Source organism: Oryctolagus cuniculus, chromosome 20 (assembly GCF_051225735.1).
Source record: "Oryctolagus cuniculus isolate XC-2025 breed Fujian yellow rabbit chromosome 20, ASM5122573v1, whole genome shotgun sequence".
In the NCBI taxonomy this organism is placed as follows: Eukaryota; Metazoa; Chordata; class Mammalia; order Lagomorpha; family Leporidae; genus Oryctolagus; species Oryctolagus cuniculus.
The window spans coordinates 27,057,963-27,081,141 of NC_142886.1; the positions used below are offsets into that span (position 1 = coordinate 27,057,963).

The 23,179-nt window shown below is 52.7% G+C and overlaps 1 long non-coding RNA gene across 2 annotated transcripts; it reads right to left on the bottom strand.

Annotated features, from left to right (window-relative positions):
• Nucleotides 1–15,534: 15,534 nt before the first annotated feature.
• On the bottom strand, nt 15,535–23,095 carry LOC149120117 (uncharacterized). Of its 2 annotated transcripts, none has more exons than XR_016226711.1 (3): nt 22,753–23,095; nt 18,184–18,396; nt 15,535–15,720 (listed from the first exon to the last, which is right to left on the bottom strand). It is a non-coding gene; the product is annotated as an uncharacterized LOC149120117 (long non-coding RNA). The 2 variants fall into 2 exon arrangements; XR_016226710.1 differs by having other exon boundaries at nt 15,535–15,794; nt 22,753–23,089.
• Between the last annotated feature and the right edge of the window lie 84 nt (nt 23,096–23,179).

The following is a 23,179-nucleotide window of genomic DNA, read 5'->3' on the forward strand; positions in this document are numbered from 1 at the left end:
CTGGCTTCAGCCTGGCACAGCTCTGGCCACTGGCAGCATTTGGGAGTTAACCAGAACATGGGGACTTTCTCTCTCTCTCTCTCTCTCTGCCTGTCAAGGAAAAAAAAAAAAAAAAACAGAAAACATAATAGGAATTCTATTCCTTAATCTGGGTGACAAGTACCCAGGTGTTCATTTTATTGTTATTCTATACACATTTTTATATGCATTATATGTGTGTGTGTAATTCATTAAAAATTTAATAAAAACATGGGCACCCCATTTGCAGCACCAGCATCCCATTTGGGTGCCAGTTCTAGTCCTGGCTGCTCCACTTCTGATCCAGCTCCCTGCTGATGTGCCTGGGAGAGCAGTGGAAGACGGCCCAAGTGCTTGGGCCCCTGCATCTGTGTAAGAGACCTGGAAGAAGCTCCTGGCTCCTGGATCAGCTCAGCTCCGGCTGTTGTGGCCATTTGGTTTCTCTGTGTCTCCTCTCTCTGTGAGTATGCAACTCTGCCTTTCAAATAAATAAATCTTTTTAAAAGTTCAATGAAAACAAAGGGAAAATCATGTGCAAATCTCATTTATAAATGTTACACCTTACCCAAAGTTTATCCAAGAAAGTGACCTAGTTGGTCCTCCTTTACCTCCATAGAAAACATGCATCCTTCCTCAGCTCACTGAAATCCTGAGCTAAGCATTGCACGGACGTTGAGGCCCACTTGCAGCTGAGGGCAGAGCTCTTGGGTTTGCAAGGGGCCCACGCCCCACAGGCCCTGCACACCCTCTGTGCCTCACTCAGAGAGGTCATAAACGTCTGACCTGTGAAAATCCCTGCACCAGTGCCTTGGGAGAGCCAATGGCCTAGCCCATCACCATCCAATGAGGAAGCAAGACAAAGGAGCCATTGACACAAAGACCAGCAAAGGGTGAAAAATACCTGGAACCCTGTGTGTGTGTGTGTGTGTGTGTGTTCCAGGTGGGGGTGCGTGGGCTGACGGCCTGGGAGTTGGAAGAAGTCCTGGGGTGATGGCAATGGGCTCTGTGGGCAACATTCTTACTTCAAAGACTCTCAATTTCCTCATGGCTAACTGGACAGAATGGACCAGAGTTAGTAACTCTGGGTTCTTGATCCTGTGTATACTGCGGGCTAACTAATCCAAATATCTATTTGGTAAATTATTTGTCCGCATCGAGGCTGGCAATTGGGTTCTCACGCCTATCTAGATGACTGTGCACACACGGAAGCAGAATGAAAGGACTCACATGGCCCCATCTGTTCTGAGATGGGTCTTTTCTTTTTTAAGATGTATTTATTTGAAAGTCAGAATTACACAGAGAGAGAAGGAGAAGCAGAGAGAGGGAGAGAGATCTTCCGTCCGCTGGTTCACTCCCCAGTTGGCCTCAACGGCCGGACCTGAGCCAATCAGAAACCAGGAGCCAGGAGCTTCTTCCAGGTCTCCCATGCGGGTTCACAGGCCCAAGGACTTGAGCCATCCTCTACTGTTTTCCCAAGTCATAGCTGAGAGCTGGATGGGAAGTGGAGCAGCCAGGACTTGAACCAGTGCCCGTATGGGATGCTGGCACTGCAGGTGGCAGCTCTACCCGCTATGCTACAGCGCCAGCCCCTGAGATAGGTCTTGACCAGGACTAGAACTTTGGCCTTGACATCAGCCTTGGGTGAGAGACAAACAGCAGGGGTGACTACGCTTGAGAGCACGTGGAGGGACAAAGCTTCCGAGAGGCAGTCGGGAAAACACAGCAGATGTAGGGGAGTCTGCAGGGCGAGTGGGTTTTAGGAAGACCTCTCCCCGTGATGAACCGAATGAACTGTTGCTAACAGTGTCCACAACGTGAGCGCCGACTCTGAGACACAGCATGAAGCCCCGGCATGCAATGTTCGCTTTTGCAATGGCTCTGAGACTCGGTGCTCTTTTCACTTTCTTTCTTTACTTAAAAGATTTATTTATTTATTTGAAAGGTGGAGTTCCAGAGAGGGAGAGGCAGAGAGAGAGAGAGAGAGAGGAGAGATCTTCCATCTACTGATTCACTCCCCAGATGGCCACAATGGCCAGGGCTGGGCCAGACTGAAGCCAGGAGCCAGGAGCTTTGTCCAGGTCTCCTATGTAGGTACAAGGGCCCGAGTACTTGAGCCATTATCTGCTGCCACCCAGGATGCACATTAGCAAGAAGCTGGACTGGGTGCAGAGAAGCCAGAGCTCAAACTAGGGCCTCTGCTCTAGGATACTCCGTGGGTGTCCCGAGCAGCGATTTAACCACTGTGCATTCGTATTTCTGACTGCTGGCATTTGGGAAGGAGCCAGGGGGATTAGAGCAGACATCTGGGTGCACTTGCCCCAGCTCTGGGGGTAGAGACTGGCAGTATCCCTCTGCAGGGCCCAGCCCCCAGTCAGCGCCTCGAGTGAAACCATCACTCCAGAGCTGCATTGGGGTGCAGTGGGTAAGCCAGCACCTGTGACGCTGATGTCCCATATGAGCACTCGTTCGAGTTCCAGCTGCTGTGCCTCCGATCCAGCTCCCTGCTCATGTGCCTGGGAAAGCAGCAGAAAATGGCCCAAGTGCTTGGGCCCCTGCACCCACATGGGAGACCCGGATGGAGCTCCTGGCTCCTGGCTTCAGTCTGGCCCAGCCCCAGCCGATGAAAGGTCGATCTCTCTCTCTCTCTCTCTCTCTCTCTCTCTCCTCTCTCTCTCTATCTCTATTTGTATCGATCTCTCCCTCTCTTCCTATAACTCTGCCTTTCAAATAAATGAATCTCTTTAAAAAAAAAATAAGAAAAGACAAAGTAGAAAGAACCAAGTGCTCAGACACCACTGACACGAGGGGCCCAGGCTGGGAACGCATGGCTGCAGCAAGCTAGAATGTTGAGCTTTTCCCTGCAGTTTTTCTATCCCCTCTCTTAGGCCCGTTGTCTGTCCGGGGCCCCACCCCCTCACCCTGCCAACCTCAGGGTGAGCTTTAGCCAAATCAGCCGTGACCTTGGGGAAAGAGCCTTTGCCTCCACGTTGGCAAACTCAAGGGAGTTCAGTGTCCACCTGGCTCTGGCATGCTAAGCCTCAGCCCCAGCACTGTTGGCCAGAGCCACAGGCCTGGACCCATGTGGCCACGTGGGCCATGTGGCTTGGGACAAGTTTCTCATTTTCTCGAGCTCCTCCTTGCTCAGCTGTAAAATGCAGACACCAGTAGCTCTCTCCCTGTTGTGAGTATGAGAATGAATGGCATGGAGAACGACATCTGGTCTACCAGAGCCTGCCGAGCCTGGAGCATGCCAATGAGAGTGCTTACCCAAGGAATGAGGCCTAAGGAGTGACTTCTCCCATAGCTCTCTAGACAGAAAACTGCTCTCCAACTGTGAAATATCACGTGTCTGTAAACAGAGGGCATGGGTCTTTAAAGAGGCGTGAGAGATTTTTGTTGGTGCTCAGCCCTGGCCAGGAGGCTCATAACTAGGCCATAATAACGGTCAGCAGTTGGACCGCACTCTCCGCCGGCCACTGCTAGCCCACAGATGCGGGCTGGAGTCGTGAGCCCAGCTTTACAGGAGTGCGGCCACCGCGTTCGCTTGTGTACACCTGCGGCTGCTCGTCCACTGCGCCAGCAGAGCTGAGAGGCTTCGAGCGAAACCGTCCAGCTTGCAAAGCCTGCAGTATCTACTACTGCCCCTTCCCAGAGAGAAGTGTGCCAACCCCTGCTCCAAGAATGTGGCACACTTAATTTCACTGACTCCTCATCCTGCTCCTAGAAGCAGCAAATATTGTTATCCCCATTTCACAGATGAAGAAATTGAGGTCAGAGAAATAAAAAAAAAACAGTAATTCACGGACCAGGCATTTGGCATAGAAAGTAAGATGCTGGCTAAGACACCCACCTCTCGTATCACAGGGCTTGGGATCTAGTCCCAGTTGCTCCCGCTCCCCATTCTAGCTTCCTGCTTATGCAATTCTGGGAAGTAACAGGTGATGGCGCAAGTGATCAGGTCCCCCGCTACTCATGTGGGAGACATGGGTTGACTTCCTGGTTCCTGGCTCCTAGCTCCAGCTCAGACCAGCCATGGCCATTTAGGGCATTTGGGCCATGAACCAGCAGACAGGAACGCTCTGTGTCTCTGTTTCTCTCTCTCTCTCTGCCTGTTGAAAAATTAAAAATAAAGTTAAAAAATCCCCTAGTGATCAGGCAAGGAACCACCAGAATCTGAGACCATAACTACCCTATCCTGGTGGGGATGCTCACCCTGATAGGGTTGCCAAAGTCATTAATCAATCAATCATTAATCAAGGACACCCAGGTAAAATTGGACCTTAGATACCAACAAAGAATTTTCTTTTTTTCTTTTTTTCTTTTTTTGAAAGGCAGAGTTAGACAGTGAGAGAGAGAGACAGACAGACAGAGAGAAAGGTCTTCCTTTTCTGTTGGTTCATCCCCCAAATGGCCGCTATGGCCAGTGCACTGCACCGATCCGAAGCCAGAAGCCAGGTGCCTCCTCCTGGTCTCCCATGGGGTGCAGGGCCCAAGCACTTGGGCCATCCTCCACTGCACTCCTGGGTCACAGCAGAGAGCTGGACTAGAAGGGGGGCAACCGGGACAGAATCCGGTGCCCCAGCCGGGACTAGAACCCGGGGTGCCGACGCCGCAGGCGGAGGATTGGCCAAGTAAGCCACGGCGCCGGCCACCAACAAAGAATTTTCTAAATATAAATATGCCCCATGCAGTACTTGGGACAAAATTATTGTGTTACAAAAACTAACCACTGTTTCCCCGGACTTGGCACTCGGCTGGCAGTCTGTATCTGAACATGGCGGCCCTGCCATGCAGGACTGAGCAGCAAGGGGTCACAGCAGACCCTGCCGAAAGCCAGCGTCCCCAGGGCCGGCTCCTGGCAAAGCCCCTTACCACCAGCAGAGGTTGGGGCTGGGCTGGGTCTTCCCACATATCTTATCCTCGCCACCCCACCATGCAGTTCTCATTGGTTCTTGGGACCCATTGCCCCGTCGCCTCGGGCCTGAGCAGCTGAGAGCAAGGGGAGGGCTTGGGGGTGGGGCACGCATCCCCTCTCTCGAGCCCAAGGCCAAGCGTTCTCTCCCTTCCTACGCCCTCCTTGTCGAAGGTCCTGCCAGAGCCTCCCTCTCCTCGAGCCTGCAAAAACATGGCAAGTCCAAGTGACAGCAACCCAGGGCCAGAGGGCTGGGGACGGGGTTGGGGTGGGCACAGGGACAGACAGAGCGAGAGAAAGAGATGGGGGGAGAGCTGGAGGGTGGGAGAGGGCCATCTACTCTTTAATAGACGGAGACGTAAATGCCACATGATTCCCTCTGAACAGGCCACCTGCGTTAGATGGAAGTTAATTAAAACAATCCCTCATTTCTCAGCGTTTAAAACTTCTTAAGTCTCACTCGGGCAAGGGTGCGGCGGGACTTTTTATTACTCTTAGATGGTGTGCAGAAGGCCCATAAATACATCTCTTCTTCCCGTGATCCCATTAATCTTGCCGCCTCTCCTGCTCCTCTCTGCCAACAATCAGATCCCAGTAAACAACCTCAAGTGAAATTTGCAACTGTCAGATAAACATTAAAAATGCTTCTCTTGTCCTTTCCCATTGATAGTCCCATTAATATTGTAATGGAACAAAAAGTTATGAAAATGAATGCATGCTGGTTTTGGAAATGAGTGATGCCGGCCGCTGCTGGGATGCAGACACCCATGCATATGGATGGGCTGGGAAGATAGCGGGCGCTGCCCTCATCCACAGGAGGCCGCGTGCCTGCCAAGGGACCACGGGCACCTGCGCCCAAAGCTGCGAAGGTACTCACGCAGGTACACCCGAGCCGGGGGGGGGGGGGCTCAGGAATGAGGTAGAGGAATCCCACCCCAGTAAGGACGGTCAAGACCGTTCCCCACCGGGCTTTACAGAGTCAAGTATTGTAGCCTTTTCCATTTTATCATCGCTTCTCTCCTCCCTTATCTGCCTCCAGTCAGTGCTGGGGATTCTCTCCAAAGATAGGGAGATACCCCGACTGATAAGACCTTCCTGACATCCGCCTCATTTATTTTCCATGCAGAGACCTTTTTAATACCCATGCATGCTTTGGTGTGTGAGTTTATCTGACGAATGAGGCTTTGAAATTGGAAGGTATACTGTGCAGGGACTTCATAAGAAGAAACTTCCAGAGGGGTGGTTAGGTGGGAGAGGCACACGGGAAGCAGGAGGTGAGCATGAGTTATTCTCCTCCAGGAGAACAGACAATCACGCAAAGCCCAGACTCCTCTCCCTGAAGTCTTTCATAGAGGATTCCAAGCTCCCATCTGCCCAAGGCCTGCGCCGGGCTCCCGGGGGACAAGGGTCCCTGTTGCTTTCGCTCAGGCTTGTAGCCCAGCCCCTGGCCTAGCACCTGGGCCTGAGCTGAGGCCCCAGGACAGTGGCACTGGAGGGGGCAGGAAGGCCCATGCCGCTCTTGTTGTACAGGAGTCTCACTGCACCTGCTAGCCAGAGGTAGGGGATGGCTTGGGACTTCTACCATCCGGGAAGGTCAACCTCAAGTTGGAGCAGGGGCTGGGCAGGTGGACAGGACGGAGCCCCTGTTGGGAGAGGAATGAACCCATTTCAGAGCACCCCCTCCCCCGCTGCACTGTCCTGTCTGTGATTTTCACCTTCTTCCTCTCACATGTCTTTATTGTCACCTTCACGGTCACATCATATCGATATACGGCCTTAAAACAAGGCAAGGGTTACTGAGGGCAAAGCTCCACACCTGCCCCATCCCCAGTCCAGCATCCTGTCTGCCCCCACCTCAGCCTTGCTCATTTCTACCCCGTCAGGTCGGCCTCGGGCACCCCCCACCCCGATCCCCTTGGAGTAGCTGAAGCCACCTTGCTCTGCCTCCCGCTTCCTCTTTGCCAACAGCCTGTGCGGCTGTCCTGCAGGCCAGAGCCTCCTGCAGGAGCCCGGCTCACAGCACGAGCTCAGTACGCACTGCTGGTGCCAGGCAGAGCAGTTGCTTCCAACGTTTAGGAACTCGCTCGCCTAAGTCGTGAATGCCCAACCGCGTCCTCGGACTCGGAAGAGAAGCCACTGCCATCTCTCACTCAGCAGACCGAGCCCTGGTCGTGCCCCTGACTCGTAGTGTGGCCTGGGGGAGTTTGCGTGAGATTTCTATGCCTCGGTTTCCTTCTGGTGTCAGTAAAATGACCTCATCTAATGTAAAAGCAAGGCAGGCAAAAACCAAGTCACATACCCCAAATTCAACCTCTCGTCCTTTGCCCATTAGAGCTGTGCACATGTTAAGGAGAGAAAAAGAACGAAGGATTACAATAAGCTCTTGCCTACAAGAGAAGATCCTGCCACACCTGCCGGCTTCCCTGGGCTACCCGAGGCAGGTGTTTAGGTACCGCATTCCCTGGTCAGCCCCTTTGAGCTGTGGCGGCCTCAGTGTTTTAGTAGCCACCCCTAGGAAAGGCTAATGCAGCCCCGAATCCAGGCAGAAGGCTGGGGAAACCTCAGCCGTCAGTAACTTCTGCTGATTCAATGTCATGGCCGGGATACACATCGTTCACCCCAAGGACAATTTACAATGCGAGGAGACACATTCAAGGCAATCAGAGCTGCATAGTTTAATACGCGGCCATTGAGGAATCTGCGAATCTGATATTCCACTGACTCACAAAGTCACAGCATTTTGGCCTTTTAGAGGAACAGCTTTCATGGGGACAGTATTGTGGCACAGGGGCCGGCGCTGTGGCATAGCGATTAAAACTGCCGCCTGCAGTGCCAGCATCCCATGTGGGAGCTGGTGCAAGTCCAGGCTGCTCCACTTCTGATCCAGTTCTCTGCTATGGCCTGGGAAAGCAGTGGAAGATGACCCAAGTTTTTGGGCCCCTGCATCTGTGTGGGAGACCCAGAAGAGACTCCTGGCTCCTGGCTTTGTTTTTTATTTTTAAAAAGATTTATTTATTTATTTGAAAGTCAGAGTTATACAGAGATAGAAGGAGAGGCAGAGAGAGAAAGAGGTTGTCCATCCGCTGGTTCACTCCCCAATTGGCTGCACTGGCCAGAGCTGGGCCCATCTGAAGCCAGGAGCCAGGAGCTTCTTCCGGGTCTCCCACATGGGTGCAGGGGAGCCCAAGCACTTGGGCCGTCTTCTACTGCTTTCCCAGGCCAGAGCAGAGAGCTGGATCAGAAGTGGAGCAGCCAGGACTCGAACTGGCGCCCATATGGGATGCTAGCACTGCAGGCAGTGGCTTTCCCGCTATGCCACAGCGCCGGCCCCTATTCATTTAATTTCATAAAATTTTAAGAGTTGTTTGAACAAGTCAAGGTATCAGATACGTGCTTAAGGAAGAAGTAAAATATAGCACATTTACAGAATGCAGCTTAAAATGCCTGAAAGTACTTAACAAGCTGGCTTTTTAAGTGGCACAAAACAATGTAAGGGCCCCTCAAAATGACTGCTAAACTAAGACTAAACTAAATCTGTAAGGCATGAGGACAATCAGCAGCGAAAGTCATCTTACACGGCTGCTCGGAAATTCTGGGACCTGTCACCGGGGCATGAAGTGAACCAAACCAGCTCCAGAAGACAAAGGCCCTGGGAGCCCTTGACGTGAAGGGTCTCCAGGGGTCAGGTGCAGAGCTCCAGGAAACAGAGCGGCGGGAGTGGGTACTTAATGCGGGCGACATCAGGGTCCGCAGATGGAAGAGGGGCAGCAGCGGGCTTGCACTCAACACTGCCCGCCCTGTGCTTCCGGTGTCGGCGGCAGACAGAGGCATCACGTGGGCTTTTGTAAATCACAATATTTGGGGGAGGGGCAGAATCTACAAGGAACTGTGGCTGCTCGTGCCTCATCTGAGCTTATTGCCCATCACATTAATGTTGAAAACCTCCAGTACCCGTTTCCTTCTTATAAAAGCCACCTTCAAAGGCGCAAAGTCCATCACATCCAAGATGCACATAACCAGGATGATCAGGCCTGGCTGCGGGAGCCATGAGCCACAGCACCAAGAATGGACGCCCCTGGTGGCCCGGGGAGCCTCCCAGGCATCTCCCGATCGAGCGGGGACCCAGGTTTTGGGGGACCAGTCTCTGTCTGCACGCTCTGGACTGTACTGCCTTTACATGGTAAGCGATTGGCACATCAGCTGCCCATCTCTCAGCTGGAGTCCAGGACACAGAAGTGCGGCCGTGCTGCCTGGGGACACAGAGGTGACCCTCGCTGCCCGGGTGACCGTTTTCCTCTGGGTACAGAGACAAAGGAAGCTGGGCTGCAGAGAAAGCAGAGAATCAACACAAGGAAGGAAGCCGAGGAGAGGCAGAGAGGGACGGACAGAGAGGGCGCGGCTGCGGCTCCCTTGACGCCTGCCAGTGGCTCAGCTACGCTCCCTGGCTCCGGCTCATTCATCCACCCCACCCACAGTTGGGGAGGCCCGCCGCACCCCGGGCCGCATGCTACACGAGGGCTACTCGGCAGGTAGAGGAAGAGACAGCGTTTCCATCAGTGAGGTGGCATCCACGCCGGAGACAGATGATTAATGGGGACAAAATAAGTAAACCAGATAGCTTTCGGTTGTGAGAAGTGAGGTGGAAAGTGAACAGCACAGCGTGACGGCCAGTGGTTGCGGTGTGGGTGTGGGTGCCGGTGCGAGGCCGCCCTGAGTTAGACAGGGGGTGAGGGTGCTCACCGAGGAGAAAAACGATGCTTTCCTGAGATGGTAAAGATAAGGATGAGTGCATTGCTGCAGGAGCCAGCAGGAAACAATAAATGCAAATGTCCTGTGGCAGAAACAGTTTCTGCTTTGTGAGAACTCCTCTGTGTCCTTCCCGTATTCTTTCTCAAGGCAATCCAGGTGAGATTCTGCCATCTGTGGCCACGTGAGGACTTGGGCAGTACAAGGGATCCTCAGAGAGTTCCCTGGACATGCCTCTCGTGAAAAAGACTATGCGTGGATTTTGAAAAATTATTGCAACAAAATACACATTTTTAAGCTCCGTTTTCCATGAAGCTTGCACGCTGTCTCGTATTGAAGGTTTGGCTCCAGCCTCGGCCTGGCCTTTTCCCAGCTCTGCTCCTGCACAGCTTCCAATGACTCACCGTAGCCCCTTCTTAGGGCCCGCCTTTGTTCGTCAGAACTCTGCAGCTGCAACGACAGGTCCCAGCTCAAGCAGATTGGAGCCCGCAGGGAACGTATTGGCTCACGGCACTACCAGGGCAGTCAGGCGCAGCCAGACCCGGCGCTGCGGAATCATCTCAGCACCCTGCCCGTCCACCGCTACATCGTGGGCTGGTTCTCCTGTGCTGACCTCCTGTGGACAGCTGGCTCTTCCCACACGGGGCACAGATAAGCCCCGGGGGCCAGGCTTGTACTCAATGGATCCAGCAATCACAGAGACAAGAGGGAGTCTCTTTGTTAAAGGTCTCTGCACATCAATCAAAGCAAACCAAAGCAAGAAATTTCCTTTGGATGAACCCGAGCCCTGTGCCCACCCCTGAGCCATGAGCAGATGACCGATTGTGGCTCCCGCCCATCTCCTGTCTTTGGAGTGAGGTGGAGCTGGGTGGTTTGCCAGAGAAAGGGAGGACATGTTGGGCAGGCTTTTGGTGCAGTGGTTGACATGGCTGGGGCTGGAGGTTGGTTGGGGTGGGGCGGCGCTGTGTAGCAGTGGGTTAAACCCCGCTTGCAGCACTGGCATCCCATTTGGGTACCAGTTTGAGTCCCAGGTGCTCCACTTCTTATCCAGCTCCCTGCTGTTGGCCCTGTGAAAGCAGCAGAGGGTGGCCCAGGTACTTGGTCTCCTACTACCCACATGGGAGACCCAAATGGAATTCCCTGGCCATTGTGGCCATCTAGGGAGTGAACCAGTGGATGGAAGATCTGTGTGTATGCATGTGTGTGTGCTTTTCTCTCTATAACTCTTTCAAATAAATAAATCTTAAAAAAAAAAAAAAAGACATGATTTGGGACGCCCACATCCCATATTGGAGTGCCTGGTTTGAGTCCCTGCTCTACATCCTTTAAGATTTATTTATTTATTTGAAAGGCAGATCTAGAGAGAGAGAGGAGAGAGAGACACAGAGACAGAGAGGGAGAGACAGACAGAGATTTTCCATCTGCTTGTTCACCCAAATGGCCTCAGCAGCCAGTGCTGGGCCGGGCTGAAGCCAGGAATCAGGAACTCCATCTGGGTCTCTCATGTGGGTGCAGGGGCCCAAGTACCTGGGCCATCCTCTGCTGCCTTCCCAGGCACAGGAGCAGGGAGCTGGGTCAGAAGTGGAGCAGGTGGGACTTGAACTGGCGCTCTGGTATGGGATGCTGGAGTCACAGGCGGAAGCTTAACCTGCTGTGGCGCAAGGCTGGCCCCAGCTCCACCTCCAGTCCAGTTTCCTGCTCTTGCAGGCCTTGGGAGCCAGTGGCGGTGGCTTAGTTGGGCCCCTGACACCCAAGTGGGAGACCCAGATGGAGTTCTTGGTTCTTGGCTTCAGCCTGGCCCAGCCCCGACCGCTGCAGGCATTTGAGGAGTAAACCGTGGATGGGAGATCTCTCCTCCCGACTCCCTTTCAAACACATTTTTAAGAAACCTAAAGGAATGAAGGAAGTGTCCAGGGGACACTGCTGTGCCCCCGTCTCTGTCTCTCTTGCATGCACTGCTTCCCACACCGGGCTCCTTGGTGCTCCCAGAGCAGCGTCCTCTCGGCTCTCAGGTGACACCTGCTGTCCTTCCCCATCAGACCCCTCTCCCTGCACCTTCATAGCCATGGACGGGGGCGTGAGCAGGCGCATGCGCTGGGCAGCGAGGGGGCGTGGCGTCCACCACCCCCATCGCAGGCTGGTCTTTCAGCACCTTCGCGGTCCAGGCCGGAAGACGCGGATTCGCAGAACACTCACGTGTGGCGATCGCCCGAGACGGCCTGAGCAGGTATTGCCAGACCCCTGGCTTGGAGTTTCTCGGTCCAGTTTTTAACAAAATGCATTCCTGGAGCCCAGGAGAAAGGAGCCGCTCTGTACCCAAGCATTGCGGGGCCCGGAGGGTGGGAGACGCAGCTGGGTGTTTCTAGCAGGAGCTGGGTGCTCTGACCTGCTGGCTGGCAGCTGTCACCTCCCATTCCGAGTGCTTCATGGGTTGTAGTCTGCTTGATCCTCACAACAACCCACGCAATTGTATCGCCCCCGTTTCACAGATGAGAACGCCGAGTCTCAGAGTGACTGAGGGACTTGGGCCAAACCATCCACCTCCAGACCCGTACCGCCTCTCACCTGCTGGGCTGGACATTGGCTTTATCCCCTTTTTGATGCCAACAGTGAGGCTCAAAGAGGGTAAGTGCCTTGACTGGGCTGCACAGCTGACGAGTGAAAGATGAGACTTCAGCCCAGGTCCCTTTGTTCTACGCCCTGGGCAGCATTGTGCACACCCAGTTTTTGGTTCTGCGGGAGGGACCAGCCGTAAAATGTCTTCTTGCTGCTCCTTCTCGGTTTAAGAGCTGCTCTGCTCACGCCGGGGCCTTGGCTTTGCCACCAGGATTCAGCTGTGGTTGGTTTTTAGAACACATAGTGACAAAAAGGAAACCATGTCATTATTTAGTGCGGCGATTCTTAACAGTGGCTACATTTAGAATCACCTGGGGTGCTTTATAAAATATTGACGCTGATTGTCCAGCCCAGGATTTCTGGGGGGCATCAGGGTTTTATAAAAAGCTCTCCTGGTGATGTTAACGTACAGTGGGGACCAAGATCCACTGGCTCAGGCAGTCCCAGACACACAGGGGACCAGAGCGTATTGCAGGCCATCCCTTCACCTCCTCCATTAGCTTGCCTTCCATTCCCAAACCCTGCCCCGTGTGGCTCCTGACAGCCCGTCACTCCCCACTCTGGCTCTGCTCTCTGCTCTCACTCACCCCAGCCCTCTGCTCCCCGCCAGAGTTCCTGGCCCTGTCCTGGGAGGCTAAGCAGATCCCCATAGAAGCAGATGGATCTGCCTGTTAGACAATTCTTCCTGTGGCCAATACTGACCGGCGAGGATGAGCAGGGCTGCAGAGACTCCGTTCTACAATCACACACCCAAAGGGGCTGCCGGGAAAAGCAGGGAGCAGGTTGAACAGCGACAAGACCATCCAGGGTAAAAGGCCCGCAGCACCTCCTCTTGCTTTGTTTTCCCACCTTTTTTATTGATTTATTTGAAAGACAGAGACACAGAGACAGACACAGACAGACTTCTACTCTCCAACAGCTAGGGCCAGGCCAGGACAAAGCCAAGAACCCGGAACTGAACCCAGCTCTCCCACGTGTGTGGCAGGGACCCCGGCACTTGAGCTGTCCCCTGCTGCCTCCCAGGGTGTGCATTAGTAGGAAGCAGCGATTGGAAGTAGCGGCAAACTTGAACCCAGACACTCTGACATGCGGTGTAGACGCCCCAAGTGGTGTCCTCACTGCTGTGCTAAACGCTCGCCCCTATTTCCACCTGTGAAACTGGACTGCATCCCTCAGCCACATGTCTTAAGTCAGTGGCCACAATCGAAGTCACTGGAAACTCACCAGTTTCTTTCCTCTGACCATCTCCGCCCCCGCTCTCCAGCAGGTGGTGGTGCTGGGGTCCCCTGCGCCGTGGAGACGCTCCCGTCCTAGCCACACAGGGCTCTGGGGTGGGCAGAACACGTCACGGTGGGACACAGCTGTCTGCAGGCTAATGCAGGCAAGGGCATGGTGCTTTGTCCCCCACGGGGTCACGCCTTGGAGCTTGGCTCACCGGTGCTGTGCTGTGCGGGGATCTTTCGCAGATGTGACTTGGGTCTTCGAGGGACCGCCTCAGAGGTCATCAACAGAGCTCTCGTGGGGCCCTGGTCACTTCCCCTGGACGAAGCTGCTGTGAAAATGCAAGACGAGCCTCTCCCAAGTTCTCCGCAGTCCTCCCTCGCTGAGCCCCGCCCCTCTGAGTGCGGTGTCGCCAGGGGGCCCTCGCCAAGGTCGGCATCGTAGGGCAGCCTGGCCTTGGGCATTCAGCCTCCAAATCTGTGAGTCACTGAGACCTCTTTTTCCATACCACAGCGGTGGGAAAACAGACTTACACAGCAGGAATGCGCCGCGAGGGCGGGGGCCTTGGGAGCGCTGTAGAAACAGATTCAACAGGCGCTTTGGGAGCCAGGCCCTGGGGTGGGAGGAAGAGGCTAGATCTTCCCCGAGGGCATAGCCTGTGGGCAGTAGTTCTCAAACGCCCTCGTGTTGTCAGCCATCCAAGAGGGTCTTCCTCACTGACCGGTCCCTTAGATATGGGATGAACAGGAGGCTGGATCAGGGCCACGAGCTGACACCACCCACCCCACCCCACCCCGTCACGCCCCACCCAGTCACGCCCCCAGCCCATGTAATCCTAGCAGTCAAACTACCCCCTCCCAGGGTGTGTGTCCCTTCACCTGGGACCTGGGGTGGGAGGTGCCATGTAACCACTCCCCTTCTGACCCGAGATGAAAGAGGCCAGCAGCTGGGGGCGGGGGGACTCTCTCTGCAGAGGAGGAGGAGAGAGGGTGCTGAGGGCTCTCTGTACTTCTCTCCCTCTCCCTTTTTCTCTCTCTGGCCCACTCCACTCCTCAACTATGCCCAGGTGAGTGTGTGTGCATGTGTATGTGTGTGTGTGCACACGCACACCTGTGTTTGCTGTCTCACCTTTAAATAAACTTTACCGCTTTGTACACAGTATCCATGCCTGTGCTTAGAATACTCCTCTAAGTAGAACAAATGGATCCCCACTGGAATAAAATGGAACCCCCCCCTCCCACTGCACCTTGAAGCAGTCAGGACTAGAAATGATTGTACCTGCATTTCTGTCTCTGTCCTGGAAGATAAAGTCCTGTCCCCTCTGCTGTCGACACTCTGACACCAATGCGTGGGTCCACACCAAGCACCTCTCCAGTCCGCTGCAGCGCCAGCTGGGTGTCCACAAGCTAACTCAGTCCCACACGAACTTCTCCAGGGTAGCCCAGATCGCATGGGGGCGGGGCTCAATCCCACAGTACGAGCCCCAGTTGAGCTGCTAGCTGCAAGGAGTGGGCCCTCGAGGTTCTCAAATCTAACTTGGCCGCAAATCAGGGGTTCCGTGGCCACCTCCTCGCGTTTGATGTGTCGCCTTAACGGCTCACAGAACTCAGGGAAACACCACCTATGGTGAAAGGCATGGCTCAAGAACAGCCAGATGACAGGGATGCCTGGGCCAGGCTGAGGATGAGGGACACAGCTGTGCCATCCTCCTTGTGTTCACCAACAAGGAGGTCGGCTGAGCCCCGCTGTTTAGGGTTTGCTGAAGTTTCCTTACACAGCCACGACTGAGCAAAGGCATCAGTGTTGGTGATTAGGTCACCAGCCCCTCCTCCCTCCCCAGAGACACAGTGAGCAGAGCTGAAAATCCCGACTCTGCACTCACAGGATCAGTTCCATTAGCATAAAGGTGTGAGTAGAGGGGTCCTATTACAAGTAACAAAAGACACTCCTTTTTTTTTTTTAAAGATTTATTTCTTTATTTATTTGAAAGTCAGAGTTACACAGAGAGAGAAGGGGAGAGAGAGAGAGAGAGAGAGAGAGAGAGAGAGATCTTCTATCTGCTGGTTCACTCCCCAGTTGACCCCAATGGCTGGAGCTGTGCCGATCCGAAGCTAGAAGTCAGGAGTTTCTTCCAGGTCTCCCACGTGGGTGCAGGGGCTCGAGGTCTTGGGCCATCTTCCACTGCTTTCCCAGGCCACAGCAGAGAGCTGAATGGGAAGTGGAGCAGCCGGGACTCGAACTGGCATCCACAGTGCTGGCCCCAAACAATGCTCCTTTCACCCTAAACACATATGAAGTCCCAAGTGTTTTACAAACTGTACCAACAACCAAGGATGAAAACTAAAAACTCCCATATCCCTGTGTGTCTTATTATTTTTTTTAAAAGATTTATTCATCGACTTGAAAGTCAGAGTTACACAGAGAGAAGGAGAGGCAGAGAGAGAGTCTTCCATCTGCTGATTCACTCCTCAATTGGCCACAATGGCCTGAGCTGCACCCATCCAAAGTCAGGAGCCAGGAGCTTCTGGGTCTCCCACTCAGATGCAGGGGCCCAAGGACCTGAACCGTATTCTACTGCTTTCCCAGGCCATAGCAGAGAGCTGGATCAGAAGTGGAGCAGCCGGGACTAGAACCGGCACCCATAAGGGATGCCGACACTGTAGGTGGTGGCTCCACCCGCTACGCCCCGCTGTGTGTCTCTTCTTATTCCTCACATCACAGCTCACACACCACAGCTGGGAGCCACGGGGACGACTGCCCTCCTTCCCCTCCCCCTGTATGCTCTTTAGCTGTAACTGGAAGTACGACCAAGCTGGCAGACGGGCCACGTGCTCTCCTGCCAGTAAGTGTGGGCCTTGAGGAATTTTTAAGACTATTTCTGCTTTACACTGCAAACGGCGCCCTCCCGGGTCTTCACGAGAACGCGTTTCCTGCCGCATTGCCACTGCTCACTTCATCTTTAGAGAGGTGGAGCTAGAGAAGGGGCGGAGTCAGGAGGCCAGAACACGAGCATGTGTTGGTGATTAGTTATGGGCAAAGCTCTGAGCGTCCCCCAACCGAGGTCAGTGCGATTACTATACCCACTTTACAGATTACAGAAAGAAGGTGACCTGGATGACAACAAAGAAGCAGCTTGCATAACATTGGCTCTCCTGTTAAAAGCAGGTAAAAAGCTTAACAGCAAACGGCACTGCTCATTTCAGACTTTAGATAGCAGACATCACAGCTCTGAGGAAGGAAACAACAACCTGGTGTTCCGCCTAGCAGCGTTTTCCAGGCCATAGTGCATGGGTGGGGGACTTAAGGAAAACCTAGCAAGATCGTTGAATTCAGGAAGCTGAGGCTGGAGTTTGAGGAGGCTCAGGCAGCTGGAATTTTAAAGGCAGAGAGCCAGACCTACGGGTACCATGCACAGACAGGTCTGCCCTGGCGACCTGCTTGACATCACCAACCACAAAGGATGTGGAGGTGTCAGCTCCCACCTGTCTGCAGTAGCAACCCCTCCCAGAACTCAAGAGACAGGGAAGACCCCCTTACTGAGTGCGATGCCTGCCTAATACTGCTGAGCCAGCCCTGGAACAAAAGCTGCTCTAGACACAGTCCGACAAAGCTGACAACTAAACGATCAAGTTGATCCATAAGACACGTGAGAATCTACCAAGACAAGCTGCTTTTCTCTCTAAAGGAAGAAAAGTAAAATCCAGCCATTCGACAATGTAACATCCAAAATGTCCAGCACCCACTCAGGAACACCAGGATTTCAATGATGCAAGAATAAGACGTGCAAGTAGTAGCGGAGGGAAACAGTCAACAGCGAGAGACGCAGGCATGAAGAGATGATGGGTTGACAGATGGGGGCTTTCAAAGAGCTAATATGAATATCTATATTTAAATGTGCTCTACTACTTAAAGGGAAGCACGGATGTGCTGAGGAGAGAAAGCAAAGTTATGAGAGAGAACTACATGGAACGTCTGGAACTCAATGATGTAATACCTGAAAGTTTAAAAGCAGATGGATGTCTATTTGGTAGAGGAGAAGAGTCAGTGATTGAAGAGTTCGGGGTGGAGGTTGTAATGAGCACATCGGTTTCAGCTGCCACTCAGGCTGCTTCTGCCCACGTCAGGGGGCCTGGAATCGAGTCCTGCCTCTGCTCCGGCCCGCTGTCTGCTAACGCACACCCTGGAAGGCAGCCCATGACAAGCCATGTGCCTGGGGCCAGGCTGCCCGTGGCAGGGACCAGGTGGAGTCCCTGGCTCCTGGCTTTGGCTTGGCCCAGCCCCAGCTGGTGCAGGCATTCGGAGAGTGAACCAGCAGATGGAAGATCTCTCTGTCTGTATGTCTCTCTCTCTCTGCCTTTCAAATAAATAACAAATAACCTTTAAAAATTAAAGATTTACAATAGAAGCTACACAAATTAAAACACTCAAAGAATAATACATATGTTGCATATTATGTATGTTAACATTATAAAATATCTATTATACATACATATATGTGTGTGTATAGTCTCTCTCACTCGCTCTCTCGCTCTCTCTATATGTGTGTGTGTGTGTATATATATATATATATATATAAAATCAGTTACACCGTAATATATGTGCAATTGAAGTCCCAGAAATGGGGAGGGGGATATTTGAAGAAAATTTGAAGTTTGAGGGGAATCACACACCTACAAATCCAAATAGTCCAGCAAACACCGAGCAGGATAAACACAATGACTGGCGCACTAGAATCAGGCTTCTGAAAACCAGCAATGGAGAACATCGGAAAGGTGTTCATCTGCGTAGGACCTGTATGTCCAGGAGAGCCGCCGTGAGGGCCACTACAGGCTTCTGGCTTCCACCCCGCAGTCAAAAGGCAATGGCGGGACGCGCTTCCAGCGCTGAAAGAAAGAGTCAAGCTAGTATTCGGAGTTCACACCCGGCGGAAACAGCCTTCAGAAATGAAGGAGAAATGAAGACGTGTTCAGGAGCTGGCGCTGTGGTGTAGCAGGTGAAGCTGCCTCCTCCAATGCCGGCATCCCGTATGGGCACCAGTTTGAGTCCTGGCTGCTCCACTTCCCATCCAGCTCTCTGCTCTGGCCTGGGAAAGCAGTAGAAGATGGCCCAAGTCCTTGGACTTCTGCACCCAAGTGGGAGACCCAGAGGAAGCTCTTGGCTCCTGGCTTCGGATCAGCGCAGCTCCGGCTGTTGTGGCCAATTGGGGAGTGGACCAGTGGATGGAAGACCTCACTCTCTCTCTCTGCCTCTCCTTCTCTCTGTGTAACTATGACTTTCAAATAAAAATAAATAAATCTTAAAAAAAATAAACACATGTTTAGCCAAACATCAGTTGACCTATACTACAAGAAAAAAAATCAAAGGAATTTATACAGATTCGCGGAGAACCATATGGAGCAAGGTGGAAACTCAGAATCACAGACAGCAATAAAGACTGCTGGAAACTGCACAGTCAGGTAAATACAAACCCTTTGATGTTTGATTTAATTATTTAAAGATAATTTACTATTTATGGAAAGAATAACTTCTGCTTGGAAAGCAAAGTTTAGAAAAGGAGGGGGATTATAAACTCGGGCAGTTTAACACTATCTTTAAATGTTTAAAATTTTTTATTTACTTTACTTACTAGAAAGAAAGAGTGATCTTCCATCTTCTGGTTCATTCTCCAACTGTGACAAGAGCCTGGACTGGGCCAGGCTGAAGCAAGGAGTGAGAACTCCACCCAGGTCTCCCGTGCCGGTGGCAGGGACCCAGGACCTTGAGCCGTCACCTGCTCCCTCCCAGGGCATAAAAGAAACTGGACCAGAAGTAGAGGTGGGACTTGAATCCAGGCACTCCCCTCCAGGACCTGGCACCCAGTGGTGACTCACCCACTGTGCCAAACACCCACCCTAACCTGACCTTTTACTCCTGTCCCGTTACCTGGGCCTACCATAGCCTACTGGGTCCTAGCCATCTTTGTCCCCAGCTGGCTACCACAGATGCAAGCACTAGGTTGTCTTCCTGGTTCCTGGGACATTGTTCCATCTTTGTTACCTCCCCACTGCATGTGTGCTCGAGTCGACAGTCCTGAAACCAGCATTGACAGCCTGTTGTAAGCTGAACTAGACCAGCCCAGCCCTGTCTACCACCTCCACCTTATCCCTATCTACCCTAAGTGATGGGCACTTTCTTGCCTCCCACTTCCCAGATAAGCCTCTGCCCACTTTCCCCTCTGGCATGTCCTCCACTCCAAACAGAGCCTCCCCAACACACATACACACACATGACACACAACACGCACACACAACACACATACACACAACACACATACATATCACACACAAGACACACATGCAACACACAACACGTACACACAAGACACACATATACACACATGACACACACAACACATGCACACACAAGACACACACGACTCACAACACACATATACACACAACAGGAATACAACATGACACACAACATGCACACACACAACACACATATACACACAACACACACGACACACAACATGCACACACATACACACAACACACACATACACATACAACATGCACACACATACACACCACACACATATTCACACAACACACGACACACAACATGCACACACATACACACAACACACACATACACACATGACACACAACACACACACACACACACTCTTGTTTCTGTCCTGCTCCTCCTTCACACCAGGGTAAGTCTGACTTCCCTTCCTCACTCACCCCTGGGGTATCGGGTGGAAGGGATCTCCTCCCCTTCCCAAGGCCGTGACCGTCCACAGAAGGACCTGGGGTTCCACAGTCAGATGAACCTGAGCTCCAGTTCCGGCTGCACCATTAACTGAGACACCTGGAGGATGGGCTGAATTTTAATTTCCTCCATCTATAAAATTGGGGTGTGTATAATAATTGTCTTGAGTTATTGAGTTGTTGTTAGGATTAAAAGGAAATGATGTGCCAAGTACTCATAGTAGACCCCAACTGTTAATCACAGCCACATTTCCCCTTTTTTAGAGATTTATTTCTTTATTTGAAAGGCAAAGTTACAAAGAGAGAGAGAGAGAGAGAGAGAGAGAGAGATCTTCCATCCACTGCTTCACTCTGAAAATGGCCACAACAGCCAGGGCTGGACTAGGCCAAAGCCAGGAACCAGGAGCTTCATCCAAGTCTCCCACATGGGTGCAGGGGCCCGGGGACCTGGACCATCTTCTGCCGCTTTCTCAGGTGCATTAGCAGGCAGCTGGATTGGAAGTGGAGCAACCAGGACTCAAACTGGCGCCTATATGGGATGCCGGCATCACCATCAGCATCTTAACCAACTGCACCACAATGCCGGGTCCAACCCTCCCCCTTTCAAATGTGGGCTTCATAGCTGGAGGCGACATTCAGGAGGTCAGATGGCCGTTTTCCATCTAAGCATTGCTCGGTCATATCTTCTCCAGTTTTATTAGTTCGGTTGGTTTTGTGGAGCCAAGGTAACCTCATCCTTGGAGACTCCTGTGCCCAGCCCTCATCTGTTGGCAGACAAGGGAGCTGCCTGGCTAATTCAGAGGGCGCATGCCCAGATGAAGATGAAGGCGTTTGCCGAAAACCTCAGCTGTCCCCAAATGTCTCCCTTTCCCAAACGACCGCGACATGCCTGGGGTGCTAATCGGGGGAGATCTGGGGGCTGTGTTGGCTGAAACACTAGGTCTTCAGTCCAGTTTCCAGGTGCAGAGTTTTGAATTCAGAGATGGGAGGAACCACAGAAGTGGTCTAACTCAACCTTCAAGCCTCACAGATGAGGAAATGAAACCAGTCAGGTGCATCGTCCAAGTGGTAGGGTTTCTGATTCCAGGTGAGTGCTCAGGAAGGCCCCGAAGGTTGATTCCAAATCACTGGACTGTGCCCACCAGGGCACAACCAGCTCCTGGCACCAAGCTGGGCATGAATAGGACCCCATAAACAGGTTGTTTTAAAGATTTATTTTTTATTTATTTGGAAGGCAAGTTGACAGAGAGAGGAAGACACAGAGAGAAAGAGATCTTCCATCAACTTGTTCACTCCCCAAATGGTCGCAACAGCTGGGGCTCGGCCAAGCTGATCCCAGGAGCCAGAACTCCATCTGGGTCCCCCACATGGGTGCAGGAGCCCATGCACTTGAGCCAACACCTGCTGCCTTCCCAGATGCATTAGCAGGGAGCTGCATCGAAAATGGAGCAGCCGGGACTCAATGGTTGCTCCAACATGAGACACGGGTGGCAGCTGAACCTCCTGTGCCCCATGAATAGTTACTGAATGAATAAGTGGGTTTTGAAGTTGCAGCTCCCACAATGACTCAGAAACTCAGGAAGCCACTGACAACCTAGTAAGAATTAGTTCACAAGCCACGAAGAGTTCATTTCTATCCTAAGAGCCGGAGAGAAGAGCACACAGGACAGGTATCCTGGAATTATAGACCCAAGAAATAGATTCACAAACCTGGGGGTCCAGGTGCTCAGGAGACCACGGTGAGAGCCGCCTTAAGCAAGCTTGGCCGAGGTTAGCACTCAGCGTCTGCTGCCTTTGCCCTGGGTGACCTCCGAGAAGCGCCAGGTACTTCCCATGCTCCTTCCAGGTATCTGGACAGACAACCATCTAAGGAACGTGGCCTGCATTTTAACAGGGATCAAAATCTAATCTAGGGGCTGGTGCTGTGTAGTGGGTCAAGCCACTGCCTGCAGTGCCAGCATCCCATATGGGTGCCAGTTTGAGTCCCAGCTGCTCCACTTCCAATCCAGGTCTCTGCTGTGACCTGGGAAAGCAGTAGAAGATGGCCCAAGTCCTTGGGTCCCTGCACCCACGTGGGAGACCGGAAAGAAGCTCCTGGCTCCTGGCTTCAGATCGGCACAGCTCTGGCTGTTGCAGCCAGTTGGGGAGTGAACCAGCAGATGGAAGACCTCTCTCTCTCTCTCTCTTTCTGCCTCTCCTTGTCTCTCTGTGTAACTCTTTCAAATAAACAATAAAAAATAAATTTTAAAAAATCTAATCTGTAGGTGTGTGGGCCAGCAAGCAGCTCCAATAAAACCCTCACAGTTCCTTCAGTTTGCTAGGGCTGCCATACAGAGTACCACAAAGCACATGGCTTAAGATCCTCCCAATTCTGGAGGTTAGAAACCTCTGAAATTCTCCAGTGCATGTCGGGTGTGTGTGTTGGGGTGGGGAGCGTGTGTGTGTGTGGTATGGGGCGGGGTTGGGGGACGCTCCTTCTCCTACCTCTCCCAGCTCCTGGTAGCCCCAGGTATGCCTCGGCTCCACTCCAGTCTCTGCTTCCCTCTGCACGTGGTCCCTTCCTTCTGCGCCCGTGGGTCCCTTGTTGCCCTCTCATAAGGACTCCACGTCAGATTGTGACTCACCTGAATTCTGTAGGACTTGGTCTTGATTACAAAGACCCACAGAGACCCTGTTTGCAGCTGCGAAGCCTTGAAGCAGCCAGCAGACCTCCCTGTGGAAGGGCTCTCCCAGTGTGCTCATCCGGCTAGAACGCCAAGACGAAGTTAAGCCGCTCGGCGAACAGTGCGGACTAAAGCTGTAGGCATGAGTTTTGCTCCTTGCACTGTCAGGCTGAGGCCTGGGACGCACCCGCCTGCTTCATCAGCACCAGACACAGGGAGCCCAGAAACGAGAAAGAGCAGAGAGGTGG